Genomic DNA, 19,025 nt, shown 5'->3' with positions numbered 1-19,025 from the left:
TGTCATCCCATTCAAACTGGCATCATGTATTTGTTAGAATTTGTTTTCTCTCCCCTCAAAATGTTACACTTTATATCCAAGGGATCATTTAAACACCTTAGGTAGTGATAGAATACAGTAAACTCAACTTTAGTGTCATAGATACAGTTGAACATCACTAGGGGCCTTATTAGTAAGGCATGCTATCTTTAATGTTCTTCAGTTAGTGCTTAGTACTGTTAAATTTCATAGTATTTCTTGTTTGATAGCCATAAGTCAGTAGAGTGAATTCCCAAAACATTTAAAAAAATTTAAGAAGCTGTTATTTGTATATGTATTTTTTTAAATAGAAATGCCCACTTATAAATGTTAATTCCAAAAATTAGTATCTAAATATTTATTATTACTGTGTATTTACCGGTTTTGCAAAATGCATTTGGTTTCCTTTAATTGAATGACCTTGTCAAGAGTCGAAAATTCCATTTTGAAGTATGTTTCAACCACAGTACAAAGGCTTTTGTTTTCACTTACTTTAAACTTTGAAGGGACTATCTATTTTATAGACAATTACATTGTAAACTCCAACTGGATTTATATATTATGGTGGAAATACTGTATATACTGTCTTCAATAGGTATTTCCACATGCCTTTGTTGTACTGACATTATTATTATAATGTATTTAACTCAAGAACAGAGTATTTTAGCACACCTAACAACAAAAGCTGCTGACACAGGGCATCTTAGCATTTTCATTATTTTCTTAATTAGATGCCACATCTGAATCAATTAAAATTTCATGTGGCAATCTAACTTAATTGTTAGGGACACTAACATGAGCCAGTTAGCTTTCTGAATGTGATTGCTTGCAGGAAAGTGGAGCTAGTAGTGTCCTAGCAGCTAGAAGGTCAAGGTCATTTGGATGTTGACATTATGCCTTTATCAGAGCTGAAGCTTGAACTTGTAAACTAATACAATCTAAACCCATGCATGGTTGCACATTCTCAACAAAATTATATTTAATAGTTCGATTTTGAGTATGGAACTGATAAAAATTTTCAAATCAATATTCTACAAATTTAATGTTTACTTATTAAAAACAACAGATAACCAAAAGTATAATTGTCTTAGGAAAGTGTATATATTTTCAAAATATTTTTTAAAAGATTATTAAAATAAAATTTAAGATCAATAATAATCAATTGACCTTGACTTTTAAATATTAACAATGGCAACAAATATAAGCCTTGTGGGGACAGGACACATATGATATGGATCATTTTTTATTCAAAAGTTTGATTTTAACCAAATAGAATCATTTATGTCAAATGTATGATTAAATCATATTTTCACTAATGGTGAGATTGAAGCATAATTTTTATTTGAACACTTCATTTATTGATGTTTGTTTTCACTTTTAGTTACTGTAAAATTTAAAACATAATTTTAAAAACCTTATGTATAAAAATAATAAAAATACTAAAGACTTGATAAAAATCCATGTTTTCTTATTTTATCTTTTTTATGAATGCAAAGTACATATGAATGGGTACTTTTGTTCTCTCTAAAGGAAAATGATTCAACATTCTCCAGCTTATAGTTTACTTCGATTTTCATTATTTTCTCAGTAATAAAACTGACTGAATCAAATACAATATCTTGGAACAAAATATACCCTGAAATCATACTGAAAAGTAAGTGTAATAGTCTCATATGAACAACAAGGTGTGTACTGTTCAAATCAGAAAATTATTTTTCTTTCTTTTACTAACTAAATAGCATACCATCGGGTAACACACTTACTTCTTGCTAAAATCTTTACCAAGTAAACTGCACACATAACTCATAATTCATTGAAAGGGAAGTTTTATGAAATGGATAATGTCCATTTGCCTGCACAATTGAGTCCCAAAATGTGATGGATCTAGACCTGTCCTGAGCAATGAGAAACAAATTTGCAACTGCTTCAAAACATTAGTTTTTAGCTGAGAGAGAGAGAGAAAGAAACTGTTGGAGAGAGAAATAAGATAAAATTTTTATAAATAATCTTATATAATTTATGTCTTATTTTAATGCTCAGGAACACGCAGATTAATTAACATGATTTGTTTATGTTTCAGAATTTTATTTTAAAAATTCTGTTTAGAATTTTGCTGATTAAGGTCTAATTATTTGAGGCATATGTGTGTCCAAATATGGCAGTGCCTGTTGACTACATTAACACTTCATAATTACAGTATGTTAAATAATACAGTATTTCAGAAATCAAAGTAGTCTTAAGACCATTTATTTATATGAAATGACAAAATTGCCAATACTGTTAATGAATTGAAATTATTTACATGCAAATATAAATATGAAGATGTAAAATGTAAGTTATACAACATTGATTACAGTATTTAGTGCAAGTAAAATATGCTCATTTGATTGTCTATAGAAAATATTCACCTAAACATTAGATGTAATCATTCACAATAGCCAAGATATGGGAACAACCTAAATGCCCATCAAAAAGGAATAAAGGAAACGTGGTATACATACACAATACTGTATTATTCAGTATTTAAAAAGAAGAAAATCCTGACATTTGTAACAATATGAATAGGCTTGGAGAATATTTTGCTAAATGGAATAAGTTAGACACAGAAAGACAAATATTATATGGATTTTTTTTTTCTGTGAGTTCATAGTTTTTTTTTTTTATTAGATTTGCAAACTTTTTGATCATTTTTTAAAAGATGTTTCTTTCCCCCTTCTCTCCTTTGAATTCTTTTTTTCTTTTTCTTTTTTTATTATACTTTTAAGTTCTAGGATAATTATGTATGTGGAATTTAAAACAGTCAAACTCATGAAACAGAAAGTAGAACTTTGCTGCCAGGGTCTGGGAGGAGGTTGTAATGAGGAGGTGTTGGTAAAAGGGTGTAAACGTTCAGGCATGCAAGATAAATAAGTTCTGTAGAGCTGCTGTACAAGATAGGGCCTACGACCAAAAATATAGCATTGTATACACAAAAATTTGCTAAGAGAGACCTTACATAAAAGAAAGAAACAATACAACAACATAAAACCAAAGGGGGAAGAAGGAAACTTTTGGAGACGATGGATAAATTTCTGGCATTGCTTATGATGGTGATTTCATGGGTGTAGACTTATCTTCAAACACATCAAAGGGTATACAATAAGTCTTTATAGATTTTTGTATGTCAATACAATCTCAATATAGATGCTAAAAAATCAACTGTAGCTACTTTTGGTTGTTAAAATTTTAGAATTTTAGTAGTGTTTCATATTTCTGAAGGATAATGTGTAAGATTCCTTATCTTTCAGGATTATTGTAAAACATGAAATAAACTGATGTGGGAGCAGAAGAGTCCAAAATTACTTCGGTAGTTACAATGTTTAAACTCAAATCCTGTTCAAGTTTTTCTTCTTTTCCTTCTTCCTGTACTAAATTCCTAAAGATCTTTTTCCCCAGAAAAAAAATCCATAATGATATAAAATTGAGCCAAAATTGATTGTAGATGTTATCGTAGACTGCCTTGAAGACAGACATAAGCTTACTAATACAAAAAAGCCTAGCCCAAAAGCAAGATATTGATCAATAGATTTTTGTATTATAATCCTAATACTTGTCAGACACACAATTTTTTACTTTCGGCCCAGATAGCCCAATGGGGTTGTAAATAATATGGAATTATGTGGTGGCATTAGCCAACCGGGGTCAATTTCTACATAATGATTTTTGTTACAGAGAAATCAAAGATAAATCTGAACAGAGTAGCACAAAGTTTAGGCTAAGTCGTATAACTTTTTTTATTTTAAGGTATCTAAAGTTGAGGCAGTCTGTATATATAAACCTTTTGTTTTATAGCTGTATTCAAAACTCTATTTTTGTGAAAGCTTGGAAACAAAGAGTCTCGAGTTTTGTTACTGTGAGGAGAACTTCCCTTTGTCTCAGGTTTAATGACTGCATATTTTTGGCTGTCAGGCCCATCACTGTGTTTGCCACTTGACACCACAAATTATTAATTAATACCAATTTCCCAGGACATCAACTGATTTTCTACAAGAAGCATTTTCAAAAGAAGGTGAGTACTAAGAAGGAATAAGATTATTAGTTAGAAAAAACTCTGAACTTCCACATTTCTTACCTAATTCAAAATGGGAATGTAATTGGGTAAGATGAAACTGTCACTTCCAAATTAGAATCCTTGCATTATGTAATGATGAATACAGCCAGTTACAAAATCATAAACCTAAGTAAAATGGCAGATAAGATTAATAAAGAAAATTTATAAAATTTGAAATGAAAAGACTACAGTATTTCCCCCAATCTGCAATTTGACTTCCCATGATTTCAGTTAATTACAGCACAGTACAATAGATATTTTGAGAGCAGAGAGAAAGAGACTGCATTCACATAACTTTTGCTAGAGTATATTTTTATAATTTTATTTTATTATTTAATATTATTGTTGTTAATTTCTTACTGCACCTAATTATAAGTGAAACTTTATCATAGATATGGTTGTATATGAAAACACATAGCATACATCGGATTTGCTGCTAGCATGGTTTCTCGCATCCACTGGGGGTATTGGAAAGTATCCCATGAGGATTATGATAAACTACTAACTGTAAAAAACAAACAAACAAACAAAAAAACTGAGAGAGTGACCCCACCTGAAATAACACATAGGACATACATTTAAAGCGTGAATTAGAGGAATATTTTTTAAATTTAATAAGACTTATCTTTTTCCAAGTCTCAATTATGGTCACACTAGTTCTTTCTGAATTATTACATTTGAAAAGTCACTATCATGCATCCAGGTCCACAATTTAAAAGTGGAGAAACACCGCTATGTCTCACATTTATTTTACAATAGGACAGCATAACCTGGTAATCTGCTTTCTAAGCATCCCTGAAATCCATTTAATCACCTCCATTACCATCTCTGTAAGCTAGTTTAAGCTACCAACTTCTATCTCCCAGACTACTGTAATAGATGATTGACTGTGCATATACATGACTAGCTCCTCTAGTCTATTATTCACAGAGTAACCCAGAAAAATCTTGTAAATCTGATTATTTTTCTTCTATGCTTAATTTATTTCAATAGCCTCACTTTTATCTTGTGGCAAATAAGGGCACAACTTTAAATGACCCATCTTTCAGTTTCTTGTCTCTCTCTCTCTCTCTCTCTCTCTCTCTCTCTGTTCCTGTCACACTGGCCTTCTTCCTTTTTTAAGATAATTTATCCTCAAATATTCTAGTACATATATATTAATATCAATAGCTATTAAAATGTAATTGAAAATAAATCTAAATAAAAAATGGTTAAAAGCTAAAACCTTCAATCAAAGTTTCAAATAATCAATGTATTTGTAAATAAATTCTCAAGCCAAATAGGTTAATATTTAAAAATAAATATAATTTAAAATAAGAGAGAAATCTGAAAACTTGCAATATTTAAGTTGGCTGTGCTATAAAAAGAGGATAATTTTCCTACATTGTTAGAAAAACTGCCATTGAGATTTACTTTATTTTATTTATTTATTTTTTTTTTGGAGGAAAATTGCTCAGTATCCAAAATCTACAGTGATATACAACTTGGTTCAGCCAGCACTCCATAGAAATCATAGTCTATATCCATAATAATATATTTATGCATTAATATGTTGATTATAATATCTCAACATAGAAATGAATTAAATGTCCATTTAAAGGTAAATGAAAACAATGAAGTATAATGGTAATCAAATGCACCCAAACCTAGCATATTTGTAGTTTATTATGGCATAAGTAGTGAATGGGACAGAAAAGAGGTTTGTCACCTCATCTTCTCTGGCTACATTTCTTCATTTCTTACATTGCATCCTGTAACTCCTCGTGAAGGTGATAATGAAACAGCTATATATCTACAAGCCACCTAACCAAACAAATCTACAGCAACCTGGAAATGCTTTTCTTTTATGAATGCCTCTTCCAACTTTTTAATTTTTCTTTAGGAAAATATTTGTGTTTTCAGAGTGTATACATAGCTGACATGTTAAGCACCTTACATTTCATTCTAATTGTTGACCAAATTTACTGGCAATTATGTATGTTTTGATTCCTCTGAGTTTTGAAAATAATTGTACTTACATGTAATAAAGCAGGAGTGGGTTAGTGAAGTCATTGTTAATTGCATTAAATAATATCTGTTGGGAAAGTTAATCAGAACTTCAAACTCATTTTCTATGGGACCTCACTTGCTATGTAATCACATCGTCGAAGAGGTTATATAGTGTGAAATTGTAGGAAATGTGTGAAACTAATGCAGAGATTTTAATCACTTTTGAAACACAGCCAACTCCACAATATTTTTAGTTAGACAGTTAAGTAGTTTCCGTAAAATTAGACATAGAATCACATATTTAAATTGTATCACCGTTAATACAAAGTTAAAAAATGATACTAAGCAGACAGGTTTAGGTATCACCTCTGTCTCTAGAGATCTATACCTACCTACTCTGTGTCTTTCAGTGCTTCTCACTTCTTTGACTTCTTCGTGTCAATCAAAATTCCTTTAACTACTCCCGGAATAATTTTCCTGCCCTAGAAAAGCCTGATGGCCATTCTGTCAAAATACGTTCATAATATTACTACCTCTCATCACTTCCCTTTATATCACCTTCGTACATGCCATCCTTATCTACTGTTTTATTCCAATTGCTTCTTAAGTGGTTTTCCTAGTTCTATCTTGTCCACTTTTGATCACTGATCATTGGCAAGAGCAGCTATATTCCAATTTAAACATAAGGCAAGTTAGAATGATGTCAATTTTGTTCAAAACACAGCTAACTCAAAGAAAAAAAAAAAAAGTCAAGGTCATGTAATACCTGAAGGACTCTAACTGAATAGAACACCAATTATGACTCTGACATCATTGTGTTATTTTACTCTTTTCACTGACTTCACTACAGCCACACTGATTTCAAGATACTGATCTGTGGTGTTTTCGTGATGAACTAATATCTATACATAGCTGCCAAAGATCAAAAATGAAAATGTGACTTCAATTTATTTTCTTCCAAGGTGTTGAGGCAATGTACTGAGCAGCACTTTACTACGAGATTGTCATTAATATTTTGCATTTTCAATGAGCTCTACCCTGACCTTCCTATTTAAAATTACATCTCCCGAGATTCTTTCTTCTCATCATTCCTAATTTGTCCTCCCACCACCCATTTATGCTTAGCAACTTTTAATATACAATCTGTGACCAATCGTATTTTCCAAAGATGGCACCATCTCACTTTCGCATTTCAGCAGTTTGACACTGGTGGAGTCTAATTGTTCTCCTCTTGAATCTAAACTGGAATTCTAGTGACTGCTTGAACTATAGAATGCAGGAGAAGTCATATTCTGGGAATTCTATGACTATGTCATAAGATGTCTCACAGCCTCTACACAACTCTCTTAGAATGCTTGTTCTTGGAACTCTCCCTTTTAAAATGTAAGCACCATGCTGTGTGATGCTCAAGTCACATGGAATGGTTAAATATATTAGGTTAGTGCAAAAGTAATTGTGATGCTTGCCAATACTTTTAATATTTGCACCAATCCAAGGTCCATCTGAGCTCTCAAATGACATCCAACATTTACTGCCAGACACTTTGATAGGGTTTGAATCTGTGACTCCACCTAAATTTTATGTTGAACTGTGGTCCCCAGTGTGGGAGGTGGGGCCTGGTGGGAGGTGATTGAATCATGGGGGCAGAGTTCTCATGAATGGTTTAGCAGCATACCCTCAGTACTATACTCATGATAGTGAGTGAGTTATCATGATATCTGGTTGTTTTTAAGTGTGTAGCACTTCTCCCCTCTTTCTCTTTCTCCAGCTCCCACCATGTAAGACATTTCTGCTTCCCCATCCCTTCTGCTATGATTGAAAATTTCCTGAGGCCTTCCCAGAAGTCAAGCAGATGCCAGCATTATGCTTCCTATACATCCTGCAGCATTGTGAGCCAATTAATCCTCTTTTCTTTATAAATTACCCAGTCTCAGGTATTTCTTTACAGCAATGCAAGAATGGACTTATACACACATAAATGAACTCTCTTGGATATCCAGCCTAGTTAAGCTTTCAAATGTCTACTACAGACTCAGCAAACAATAGAATGCAGCAGTGAGAGAAACTCCAAGTAAGAACAGCTCATCGGAGCCTAGTCATTCCACAGATACCTAAAAGATACAAATATATTCTGGCTTTTTGTTTGTTTTAGGACATCAATGGTCTTTTTATTTTTAACACAGCAATAGATCATTATTATTTGTCATGTTTATTGTTTTTTTTTAGCCTAATAATATATAAGCTTATTAGGCCAGGACACTTTCTCTTCTGCTTGTTCAAAACTGTATTTCCAAATATGATATAGTGTTTGACACCTGTTACATACTCAAGAATTATTTATTGCTTGATGATTGTAATAGTTAATTTTATTTTACCTTAAAATAAATACTTTATAATAAATAAATATATGCTCAAGTGATTATGGAAGTTTAGACATCCCATTCTCTACCATCTACAAGGTGGTATACAGTATGTAGAGGCATAAATAAATATGTATTTTATACATCTATGTATACATACATATATATATATTCAGACACACCTCTATTTATCTATATCAAGTGTGTGTATGTATGTTATAAGTTCTATTTCTCTAGAGAACTCTGACTAGCACAATGGACAGACTTAATATATGACACTGTATTGTAGAAGAACTATAGCATATATCTCTAGGTAATTTTTTATATATCCTGTACCTGTAGTTAATCACTTTTGTTTAACTTCTCCAATTTTCTTTCAAACTCACTCAATTCTTTGTCGAAGTTCTCATGTCCTAAATTATTTTTATTTTTTTTTGCAATAAGAACACTTAAGATCTATCATCTTAAAAACATACACACAATAGTATTGTTAATTTCCTTTTCAACTGAAAATAGATACATTATGTTGTAGCTATTACAATATAAACTGAAGAAATTTAAAACTTCCAATGTGTGCCTAAAATTGCAATTGATTCATTCTTTGTTGAGAACTCTGAACAAGTGATGGTTTAGGTATAAGGAATGCGGAGTGGGGGATCAATGAACAAGACAAATTTGGTTCCTGTCTTCACAGAGGCTACTAACTAATGGGAAAACCAGAAATCAAATAGTCCTTTAGAAAGAGAATGAAGGTTAGGAAAACCTGCACAGTGCTTTGGGTCACATGACAGTGAAATCTTAGCCATCTGTGAGGAAACAATGCTTAAACTGAAATTTAAAGATTGAGCATATTTAGGTAACCAAAAGGTATGAGCAAAGGGAGCTTTTAATTTGGGCAAAATGAACTAAGTGAATAGCTTGAAAGGGCAACAAAAGGAAGAAAGTTCTACTTTGAGTGAGAACTGAGAGCTGATTGACCCAAGACAAAGTTGTCAACTGTTATCGCAAAGTTCAAAATTATGTCCACCATGAGGTTTTTGTTTAAGCTTTTTTCCTAAAGAAAGAAGGTAGCCATTTGATGTGTTTTGGAACAGGGGCTAACATGATTATATTTTAAGTTTACAAATATCTGTCTGAGTTCAGTGGTAGGAACGTGCTTGAGGGGAACAAGAGTGGATATAAAAAGTCAAATTAGTAAACTGCTGTAATATACAAATAAGATATAATGCTAATTGAGACTATAAAAGGGCAATTAAAATAGATCTAAGTAGAATCCAGAAACACTATGAAGCAATATCACAGAATGATCAGCCATGTGGACTTTGGTGGCAGAAAAATTAGAGTTTAAACTTTGATTTTGTAATGTGTTAGGTATCTATGCTTTAATATGTATTGTGAGCTAAAATTGAAATTACTCTTATCTATTAAATAATAGTAGTATATCAAGCACAGGGTTGTCATGTGGATTAAATTAATGCTTACAAAGCGCTTTGTCACCAATTATATTGCATGACTACAGACTATAATTACGATTACTATAATAATGCAAATCATGGGTTGTGAATAAATTAATGAAGAGAAAGGAATCAACTGTGACCACGAACTTTTTTTTCTTTTTTTGAGACGGAGTCGCTCTGTCGCCCAGGCTGGAGTGCACTGGCGCGATCTCGGCTCACTACAAGCTCCGCCTCCCGGGTTCACGCCATTCTCCTGCCTCAGCCTCCTGAGTAGCTGGGACTACAGGCACCCGCCACCTCGCTCTGCTAATTTTTTTTTGTATTGTTAGTAGAGACGGGGTTTCACCGTGTTAGCCAGGATGGTCTGGATCTCCTGACCTTGTGATCCACCTGCCTCAGCCTCCCAAAGTGCTGGGATTACAGGCGTGAGCCACCGCGCCCGGCCAATCACGAACTTTCAAGACTGAGAAACTAAGTGAAACAGTAGAGCCATTTAATTAAGATAAGAGCCTAGAGAAGAAAAAAATATAGTCCAGGGATATTGAGGAGGAGGAGGATGATTTTCATTTGAAATAATAATGTTTAGTAAATTCCTGTTTAAAGTAAATTATTTAAATTTAAATTTAAGAAAAACAGGGGCCGGGCACGGTGACTCATGCCTGAAATTCCAGCACTTTGGGAGGCCGAGGCAGCCAGATTACCTGAGGTCAGGAGTTCAAGACCAGCCTGACCAACATGATGAAATGCCGTCTCTACTAAAAACACAAAAAATCATCTGGGCACAGTGGCTGTAATCCCAGCTATTCGAGAGGCTGAGGCAAGAGAATTGCTTGAACCCGGGTGACAGAGGTTGTGGTGAGCTGAGATCGTTCCACTGCACTCCAGTGTGGGCGACAGAGCAAGAAAAAAGGGATAAGTAAAATTAGGAATAGAATATAGAAAACCTTTTCCAGGACTTTTGTAAAGTCCTGGCAAATAAGAGGTATCGATTGGAACTGTAACCAGCAGGGGAAAGAAAAAATGGATCAAAAGAGATTATTGCTTTTTTAAAAAAAAATGAGAGAGACAAAAACATAAGTTTCTGTCAGTGGAAATAGTCAAGTAAAGAGAGAATATATTCTGAGAGAAAGCCGGAAGAATTGCTAGAACCAGGTCTTTCAGAAGGCGTAGGGGATTCTTTGGCTTTAAATAAGAACAAGGACTCTTCATTTACAGAAACAGGCAGGAAAGAATAACTGGTGATATATAGGAGAAGAAAAGTTACATAAGAAATGAGGCTTGAAGCCGAAAGAGCAAATAAGTTTTTCATAGCTTAGTGTTTCTGAAAAGCATAATGCACTCAAGTTGATACTTTCCTATTTCCACCATGAACAAAACAATGTGTCACAAATGGGTTTAGGAAGAATGTAGAACAGATGTCAAGAAATCTTTCATCATACAGAGACCCATAAACATATGGAATGACCTACTAAGCAAACTGTGAATTTGGAATGATTGTAACCCTCTAGGAAGTAATTAAAACATATTTAGTGATCAAAAGTTTTATGAAGAAAAGAGCTTGATGAATTGTACGATATTTAGATTTTTTACCCAACATTTTCTCTGCTTTATGCTTTTTTCCCCCATGGTTTTACAGGAAGATGCATTTCTTCCATCTGTTATTTACCATTTTGAGTACTGTATAGTAAACTGAATAATTCAACCAAAAAATTCAAAGAACAGTTTTAGTGACTAACACTGGAGAAATTTTAAATATAATTATTTGGAAGCATATGAATCTGCAGTTTACAAATGCTTAATTTTAAAATAATAAGGTATAATATATTTTTCTTAGTTTAACTGAAAAAAATGGCTCATTTACTCTAAACTACTTTTGACAGTTTCAGTAGATAATATGAAAATATTTTTAATCAAGTTTGCTTTGGAAACCCTGTGAATCTGAACATCTCACTTTTTTGTTTATTTCTGTCTGTGTATAACAGTGGATATAGAGAAAACATAATAAGGCAAATGATATGGAGACTAATAAATTACTGTTATTAGTAATTAACTTTTTGATTAGGTATCACTTCTTTTATGTCTTTTTTTCCTCAGATGCTATTTTTATTGTGCTAAACACCATTCATGTAAGTCACCACAAATAACCAAGTTTATAAGATTTTAAAAGTGATCAGATAATTTAAGATGTGTCAAACAAAATAGTAGAGTTTTACATCATATTTAATCAAAAAACATGTTCATGTATTTCTTCTGTGTCAGCAGTTAAATTGCTGTTTTTTCTGCTATCAAAATCAAAGAAAGAAAGTGCATTTGAGGTGATTATTATTAATGTATAGAAAGGATATATTGAATTTCTGATTATTTCCTATAACTCTATTGGTTATTAAATGAAGATAAAAAGTTTACATTGATTTTATAATTATCAATTATGTTTAGTTGCTCAGTTTGAATGTAATATTATTCTTTATATTATAAGCCCACAATTTGGCAGGCTCAGTCAAGCTGTACTTACCTGATTATGTAATTAAAAAATTGAATTGATCAGCAGAGTGTATTAATTATGTGCTCCAGGTAATTACAGTACCTTTTTAGTTTCCACATCTGATTCAGTGGACTAAAATATGCATACTTTTAAAAATACAAATTTAAAACATTTCTCAATACTTTGAATTTGCTATTTTAAATATTGTGCATATATTTTAGCATTCTTGAATAATAAAATGATACTTAGCATGTCTCTCTTTTCTCACAGTGCCTTTTATATGAGACATTCATAATTTTAAAATAATTTAGCTTCATAATCCACAGTGTATTTACCTTTATTGCTCTTATATTTTATGTTTATAGATAAGTGAATTTATAGAATTTTGGTGACTTACACAAATTGTTGGATCACACAACAATCACCTTTAATGGGGATATTTCATTAAAGCAGATTCATGAAAACAGTTCTTATAATATCTATATAAATATTTAGTATGCTCTTTAGAAAAGCATTTTTTTAATTCACTTAAAATTATTTTCTATAGTCTCTATGCCAAAGATTACTTGATGTACCATATACTACTTGGTGTACCATAAAGAAATTTGTTTATTTTAGTCAATCTTTTATTGGCTAATTTTCCGTTCTTTTTCTTCTTCCAGTTACAATGAAGGTGTGTTCTTACACCTATTCAAATTAAATCGCTTCGTCATGAAAGCCATATATCCTCAATATCTTCTCAATGACCCGTTAAAGCAAAATTAATATGGCCTCAGGACTCCATACTTCTATATTTGAGTCTTTGTGGAAGAACTATAACCTAGCTTAATAGGCAGACAAGATGGAAAACCTAACCTAGTAGTAGGCGCCTGTAACAATAGCTGAGTGTTGGCCAATCCCAGCATCATACTTCAACCACTCATAGACTGAGTTCAAATTAGGCAAACGTCAACTGTGACCAATCCAGCTGTTTCCGTACTTCACTGCCGATTTCTGTACATCACCTCCCTTTTTGTGCCTATATATTTATTCTGACCATGAGACATCCCTGGAATCTCTCTGAATCTGCTGGAATTCTAGCATCTGCTCAATTCGCGAATTGTTCATTGCTCAATTAAACTCCTTTAAATTTAATTCGGCTGAAGTTTTTCTTTTAACAGAACCCAATAAAATTCACTTTCTTTCATTTATTTATTTTTTCCCCAGGGTTTCTAGGTCTCTTTCTACTATTTTATTTTATTTTATTTTATTTTTTTACATTTTATTTTTAATTGACATATAATAGCATACATATTTATTAGGTACATAGTGTAGTTTCAAAATCTGCTATTTAATTCTAAAATACTCTAAAAAAGTATAACCTCAAAATAAACAAACCATGGGAGCAATATTTCCTTATCTTCTTCTATTACTCTCAGATTCAACATATGCAGAAAATTCCTTTTTGAAGTTTATATTTCCATAAAGATCAACTTACGTTGTTCTTTATTTAATATTGTAATTATTCATTTTTAAAAGATTTGTTGAGCTATAATTTGCATGTCCTACAATTTATCCATTTAAAATGAATAGTCCAGTGATTTTTAGTATGTCACAGAGCTGCATAATCTTTACCACAATCAATTTTAGAATATTTTCATCATCCAGTGAAGAAATTCCATAACAATTTGTAGTCATTCTGAATTCCCTGACACCCTCCTATGGTTTCCTACCATCACATGTCCTGAGACAATAATTGTCTACTTTCTAACATTATTCTTATACACCCTTCATTCCTCTGTTATCTAGCTTCCCATCCCACCCACCACTATCACAGTCATTCACGTTACATGTATGATAACTAACCTGTTACCTAATTAAATGAATACTCTTTATTTTTCTTTTTTTTATCACAACCACTCTAAACCCAGCTTATCACTGCTTTTTTTTAAAAAACAACTTTATCGAGGTGCATTTGATATATAGTAAACTATACATTCTTGAAGTATGCAATTTGAAAAGTGTTGACATACGTGATGTGTACACAAGCAAAACATTAGAACAATCAAGATAATTTGTAGATACATCACACCTGTACGTTTCCATAACTTTATACTTTTTTCTTCCCTTGTTTTCTTGCACCAACACTCACACTTGCCCTCCACCCCAGGCACACAGTGATAGGCTTTGTGTTACTATAGATTAACTTGCATTTTCTAGATTATGAGAAAATAAAATTACACAATGTTTACTTGTTTGTATGGTTCCTTTAATTAAGCATTATTTTGAGATTCTTTTCATGTTGTAATGTGTATAAATATATGAACTTAGATTTTATTTTTTCCTCCAACGTGTCTGCTTAGAAGCTTTGTTAGATGTCTCATTCACTTGGAAATAGAAAAATAGTGTGTAGAAATTCACACTGTGAAATTATATACAAGAAGGAAAATGGGAGCTCAACATAAAAGCTAAAGAAACTTCATATACTTCATAATAAATGCAGGAAGCAGCCTGCACTGTGGGTCTGGTGGAAAAAATATGAGTGAATCCGCAGTGTGTGATGGGAACAGAATGTCTGTGATACAAATTTCCACTGAGGAGCTAGGCAATCCAGGCCACAGGGAAGATTCTTACTCCTCCCAAACACTGAATCTGACTTGGGGAACAGCGGGGAGAATGTGAGAAGGAGCAGCAGCAGGAAGTCCTACACATGTACTCCCAAGACCCCAGTCCCAATAGAAGGAAGCCATTCCTTATCCTCACTTGTAGGTGACTGAGCAGAAACCTGCCAGCCAGCATAAGCAGCAGTCACAGGTTTGGAGAGTCTTCAGACTAGAATGTGTGATCTAGTGTCAAGTGGAGGAGAAGCTCTCATGCCTGGAATTGAGAGTTGGTATGGCATGTGCTCCAGTCACAAGCATGAGAATTGGTTGACTTCCTTTGTGGTACCCAATGAGAAGATGTGTGGCCTGGAAGCCATGGATTTGCTGGGCAGGAGGTTTTCACAATCTGAGGACAGAAGTCTTGTGACTTGGCTGGCTATTTTAGCTTGCTCCCAGCAGCAAACAGTGGGAGGGAGCCCTGCCAATTGACAGTCTTGGAATAAGGTTCTACTATGGCCTGTTAGTCTGTAGAATCTGAGCCAACTAGCCTTCGCTGTGCTAATTCTTTGGTGCAACAGCAGTTACTCCGCTCCTTCCTGGAATATTGCCCGTGGGGCCTAAGAACTGCCTTCTGATCCCCAGTGGGGCCAGTGTTTGCACCTGTCATTAGAGGGTTCAAGGCCAGACTTGTCCAGACTAGCCTTGCATGGCTTTTCTCCCCTATCACTTGCTTCAAAGTCAGAGCATGGGTCCAGGACCCCTGGAATTCCACGGCACACAGTCCACTGCTTGAAACACAGAATATTTCTGATTAAAGCAGGTCAAGTATAAACCCTACTGCAACCACTACAGTAATCTAATAGTGAAGAGGTCAATTATAACATGTACTGAAACACTGACACGATGCTTAAGAAGCAGACAAGCTTCATGTGACCTCTGTGAACATCATCACTCACACCACCTCAGCTACTAAGGAGGCCTTGAGTTGACTACTACATCTAGCATTTGAGAAAGCTACCACACTAAAGTGATGTATTACAAAGAGATTTACAGACATTTTGCCACTGAATGTTCCCAGAAACAAAGCTAAATAGTTCTACTCAATATACTTTATAATCACATCCTTAAGAAAGAAATAATAAAAAGAAAAAAGCAGCTCTACTCAAATGAAAGTAAGCTAAAATATGGAAATATCTTTTACTTCAGATGTGAAGGAATAAGCATAATAATATTGGAAATATGCAAAAGCAGGTTGTTATGATCACACCCTCAAAGAGTCATACTAACTCCCTAGCAATGGATTCTAACAAAACTGAAACCTGTGAAATGCCAGATAAAGAATTCAAAATAGCTGAGTGCGGTGGCTCACGCCTGTAATTCCAGCACTTTGGGAGGCTGAGGTGGGTGGATCACCGGAGGTCGGAATTTTGAGACCAGCCTGACCAATATGGTGAAACTTCATCTCTACTAAAAATACAAAATGTTAGCCGGGTGTGGTGGCGTAAGCCTGTAGCCCCAGCTACTTGGGAGGCTGAGACAGGAGAATTGTTTGAACTCGGGAGGCAGAGGTTGCAATGAGCCAAGATTGTGCCACTGCTGTAGCCTGGGTGACAGAGCGAGACTCTGTCTCAAAAAAGAAAAAAAAAAAATTCAAAAAGTAATTTTAAAAATTTCAGTGAGACCCAAAAGAAATCTGAAAACCAATGCAAAGAAAGGAAAAAGTCAATTCAGAATGTGAATAAAAAATGTACTAAGGAGATTCATATCTTAAAGAAGAACCAAACAGAACTTACAGAATTAAGTTTCCAAATTCTGGAGAAGTCAGACAGAGAAAGAAACAAATATGTTTTGATATGGTTTGTCTGTGTCCCCACTCAAATCTCATCTTGAATTGTAACTCCCACAATTTCCATATATTGTGGGAGGAACCCAGTGGGAGGTAATTGAATTATGGAAGCAGGTCTTTTGCTGTTCTTCTGATAGTGATTATAGTGATTAAGTCTCACGAGATCTGATGGTTTTAAAAACTGCACTAGCTCTCTCTAACCCTAACCCTGCACTAGCTGTCTCTCTCTTTGCCTTTTCCTTCAATTATTTGAGAACTTCAGCACAAATTAAGTTTGATGGTGTGATTTTGTATTTATGTATTCTAATTTTAAGATAAATAATAAAATAGGCTACATTGGTATGTCTTTTACTAATATTATGAGAATAATTATTAAATAATAAATATTTAATATTTGAGGAATATTTGTTATATGATTTTGACATAGGCATATATTTCATTTGGGCTTGATATTCTGACATGGACATATAATAAAGTTTATGAAACATTTAATTATGGAAAACAATTTTGAAAATCCAAATTACATTTTGGCTAAAAAATAATAAATATAAGTTTATATTGTCTTTTAAGTATCTTAAATATTATTTGCTGCAGTACTTGACTAAAAAGACAAGTAAGTGTAATGAGTGGAAACAGCCTTTACATATACACTTAGTATGTATTTAAATATTTAGAAAAATATGTAAGATGATAAGACAACCAAAGTACAGCCAAAACTAAAAAAAAACAACAAAAAAACAAAATAAAAACTAAATATTTCTTCATATTATTCAGTTTATTTAAAATATTCAATTGAGTTGTGATTATTCCAACTTTAAATCATTGCATATGTTAAAGTTGAAAAATATTTTCATAGTACAGTTTAAGAATAAAGTCTCCATGACTTTAGCCCTAAATATAAATGTACACACTTTATGAAGTCACTTGGGCTATAAGACTTTGAACATGGCACACTGATAATTGGTCCTAACCTACATAGCTATGAGATTGCTAAAAATTTTATTCCCAACTAGTGTGTTTCATATTTATAATCAAAAAGTATTTTTCCATTTTTTCTAGAGAACACACATTAAGAAATAATCTGAACAGTAAAAGTAGCCCATATTCAAGAACTTTCCTAAAATTTTAGTTTAAAAAATTATTTAGCCGGGCGCGGTGGCTCAAGCCTGTAATCCCAGCACTTTGGGAGGCTGAGACGGGTGGATCACGAGGTCAGGAGATTGAGACCATCCTGGCTAACACGGTGAAACCCCGTCTCTACTAAAAAATACAAAAAACTGGCTGGGCGACGTGGCGGGCGCCTGTAGTCCCAGCTATTTGGGAGGCTGAGGCAGGAGAATGGCATAAACTCAGGAGACGGAGCTTGCAGTGAGCTGAGATCTGGCCACTGCACTCCAGCCTGGACAGCACAGCGAGACTCCGTCTCAAAAAAAACAAAACAAACCAACAAAAAAAATTATTTAAATGTTTTTCTCTTGTAGGTGTTCTCAGCTTCTTTAATTTTTAAAAGGGTATTTATTTTGTGGTTTTTATCTAAATTTATTTGACAAAATGACTTTTTTCCCCTTAAAGCATTTTGAGAAATGTAAACATAATGAATACTTCAAAAGGAGACACTACGTTCATTACCAATATGAAATACTAAAGGAACAATGTAAGGAATGCTAAATAGTATTCTTGTAGTGCAAAATTGTATCCAATGGTGAAATCACCTGCCAAAATCTTTCAGATACTTGAAAAAGATGAAAAGCAGTCAAGGCTTGCTTATAAAGCATAAACTTGGTCAATGCCAAATTATATAATATATAAAATTTGGTTCTTCCCAACTGATAATAAAAAAATTATGTGTAGAATACATAAGTGCAAAATATAAAAGGTAGACTTCATATTTTTATATTTATAAAGAAGTGATGAAATTACAGCAGATTTTCTGAATTCCTGGAGCTTTCCATAGTCACATCTATAATACTGCAATGTTTAAGTTGTCTGTTGCAACACTATGCTCAAGTACCTGCACCCTCTTTCTATGACAGATTCTAAAAAATGTGGAACTATTGTTGTAACTGTAAAATATTTTCATATAATTTATTCGATTCATCATTGTATATAATTGACATGTCACAAGCATATATGATAAACAGCTATGGTTTTAAGAAGTTAATAGATGCCTTTTTTTTTTTTTAATTTAGTTACATTAGCTC

General features: G+C 33.3%; 1 long non-coding RNA gene across 1 annotated transcript in view; it reads right to left on the bottom strand.

Annotated features, from left to right (window-relative positions):
- LOC111523901 overlaps positions 1-7,321 on the bottom strand; it is a 136,299-nt gene extending 128,978 nt beyond the window's left edge. Inside the window, exons 1-2 of the long non-coding RNA XR_002725630.2 lie at positions 7,281-7,321; positions 6,494-6,601 (exon numbers count right to left, since the gene is read on the bottom strand). This is a non-coding gene — a long non-coding RNA (uncharacterized LOC111523901). The remainder of the gene's footprint in view (positions 1-6,493; positions 6,602-7,280) is intronic.
- Between the last annotated feature and the right edge of the window lie 11,704 nt (positions 7,322-19,025).

This window comes from Piliocolobus tephrosceles, chromosome X (assembly GCF_002776525.5).
Source record: "Piliocolobus tephrosceles isolate RC106 chromosome X, ASM277652v3, whole genome shotgun sequence".
NCBI classification, from domain to species: domain Eukaryota; kingdom Metazoa; phylum Chordata; class Mammalia; order Primates; family Cercopithecidae; genus Piliocolobus; species Piliocolobus tephrosceles.
The sequence above is the reverse complement of the archived record's forward strand: the minus strand, read 5'-3'. Positions and strand labels throughout refer to the sequence as shown.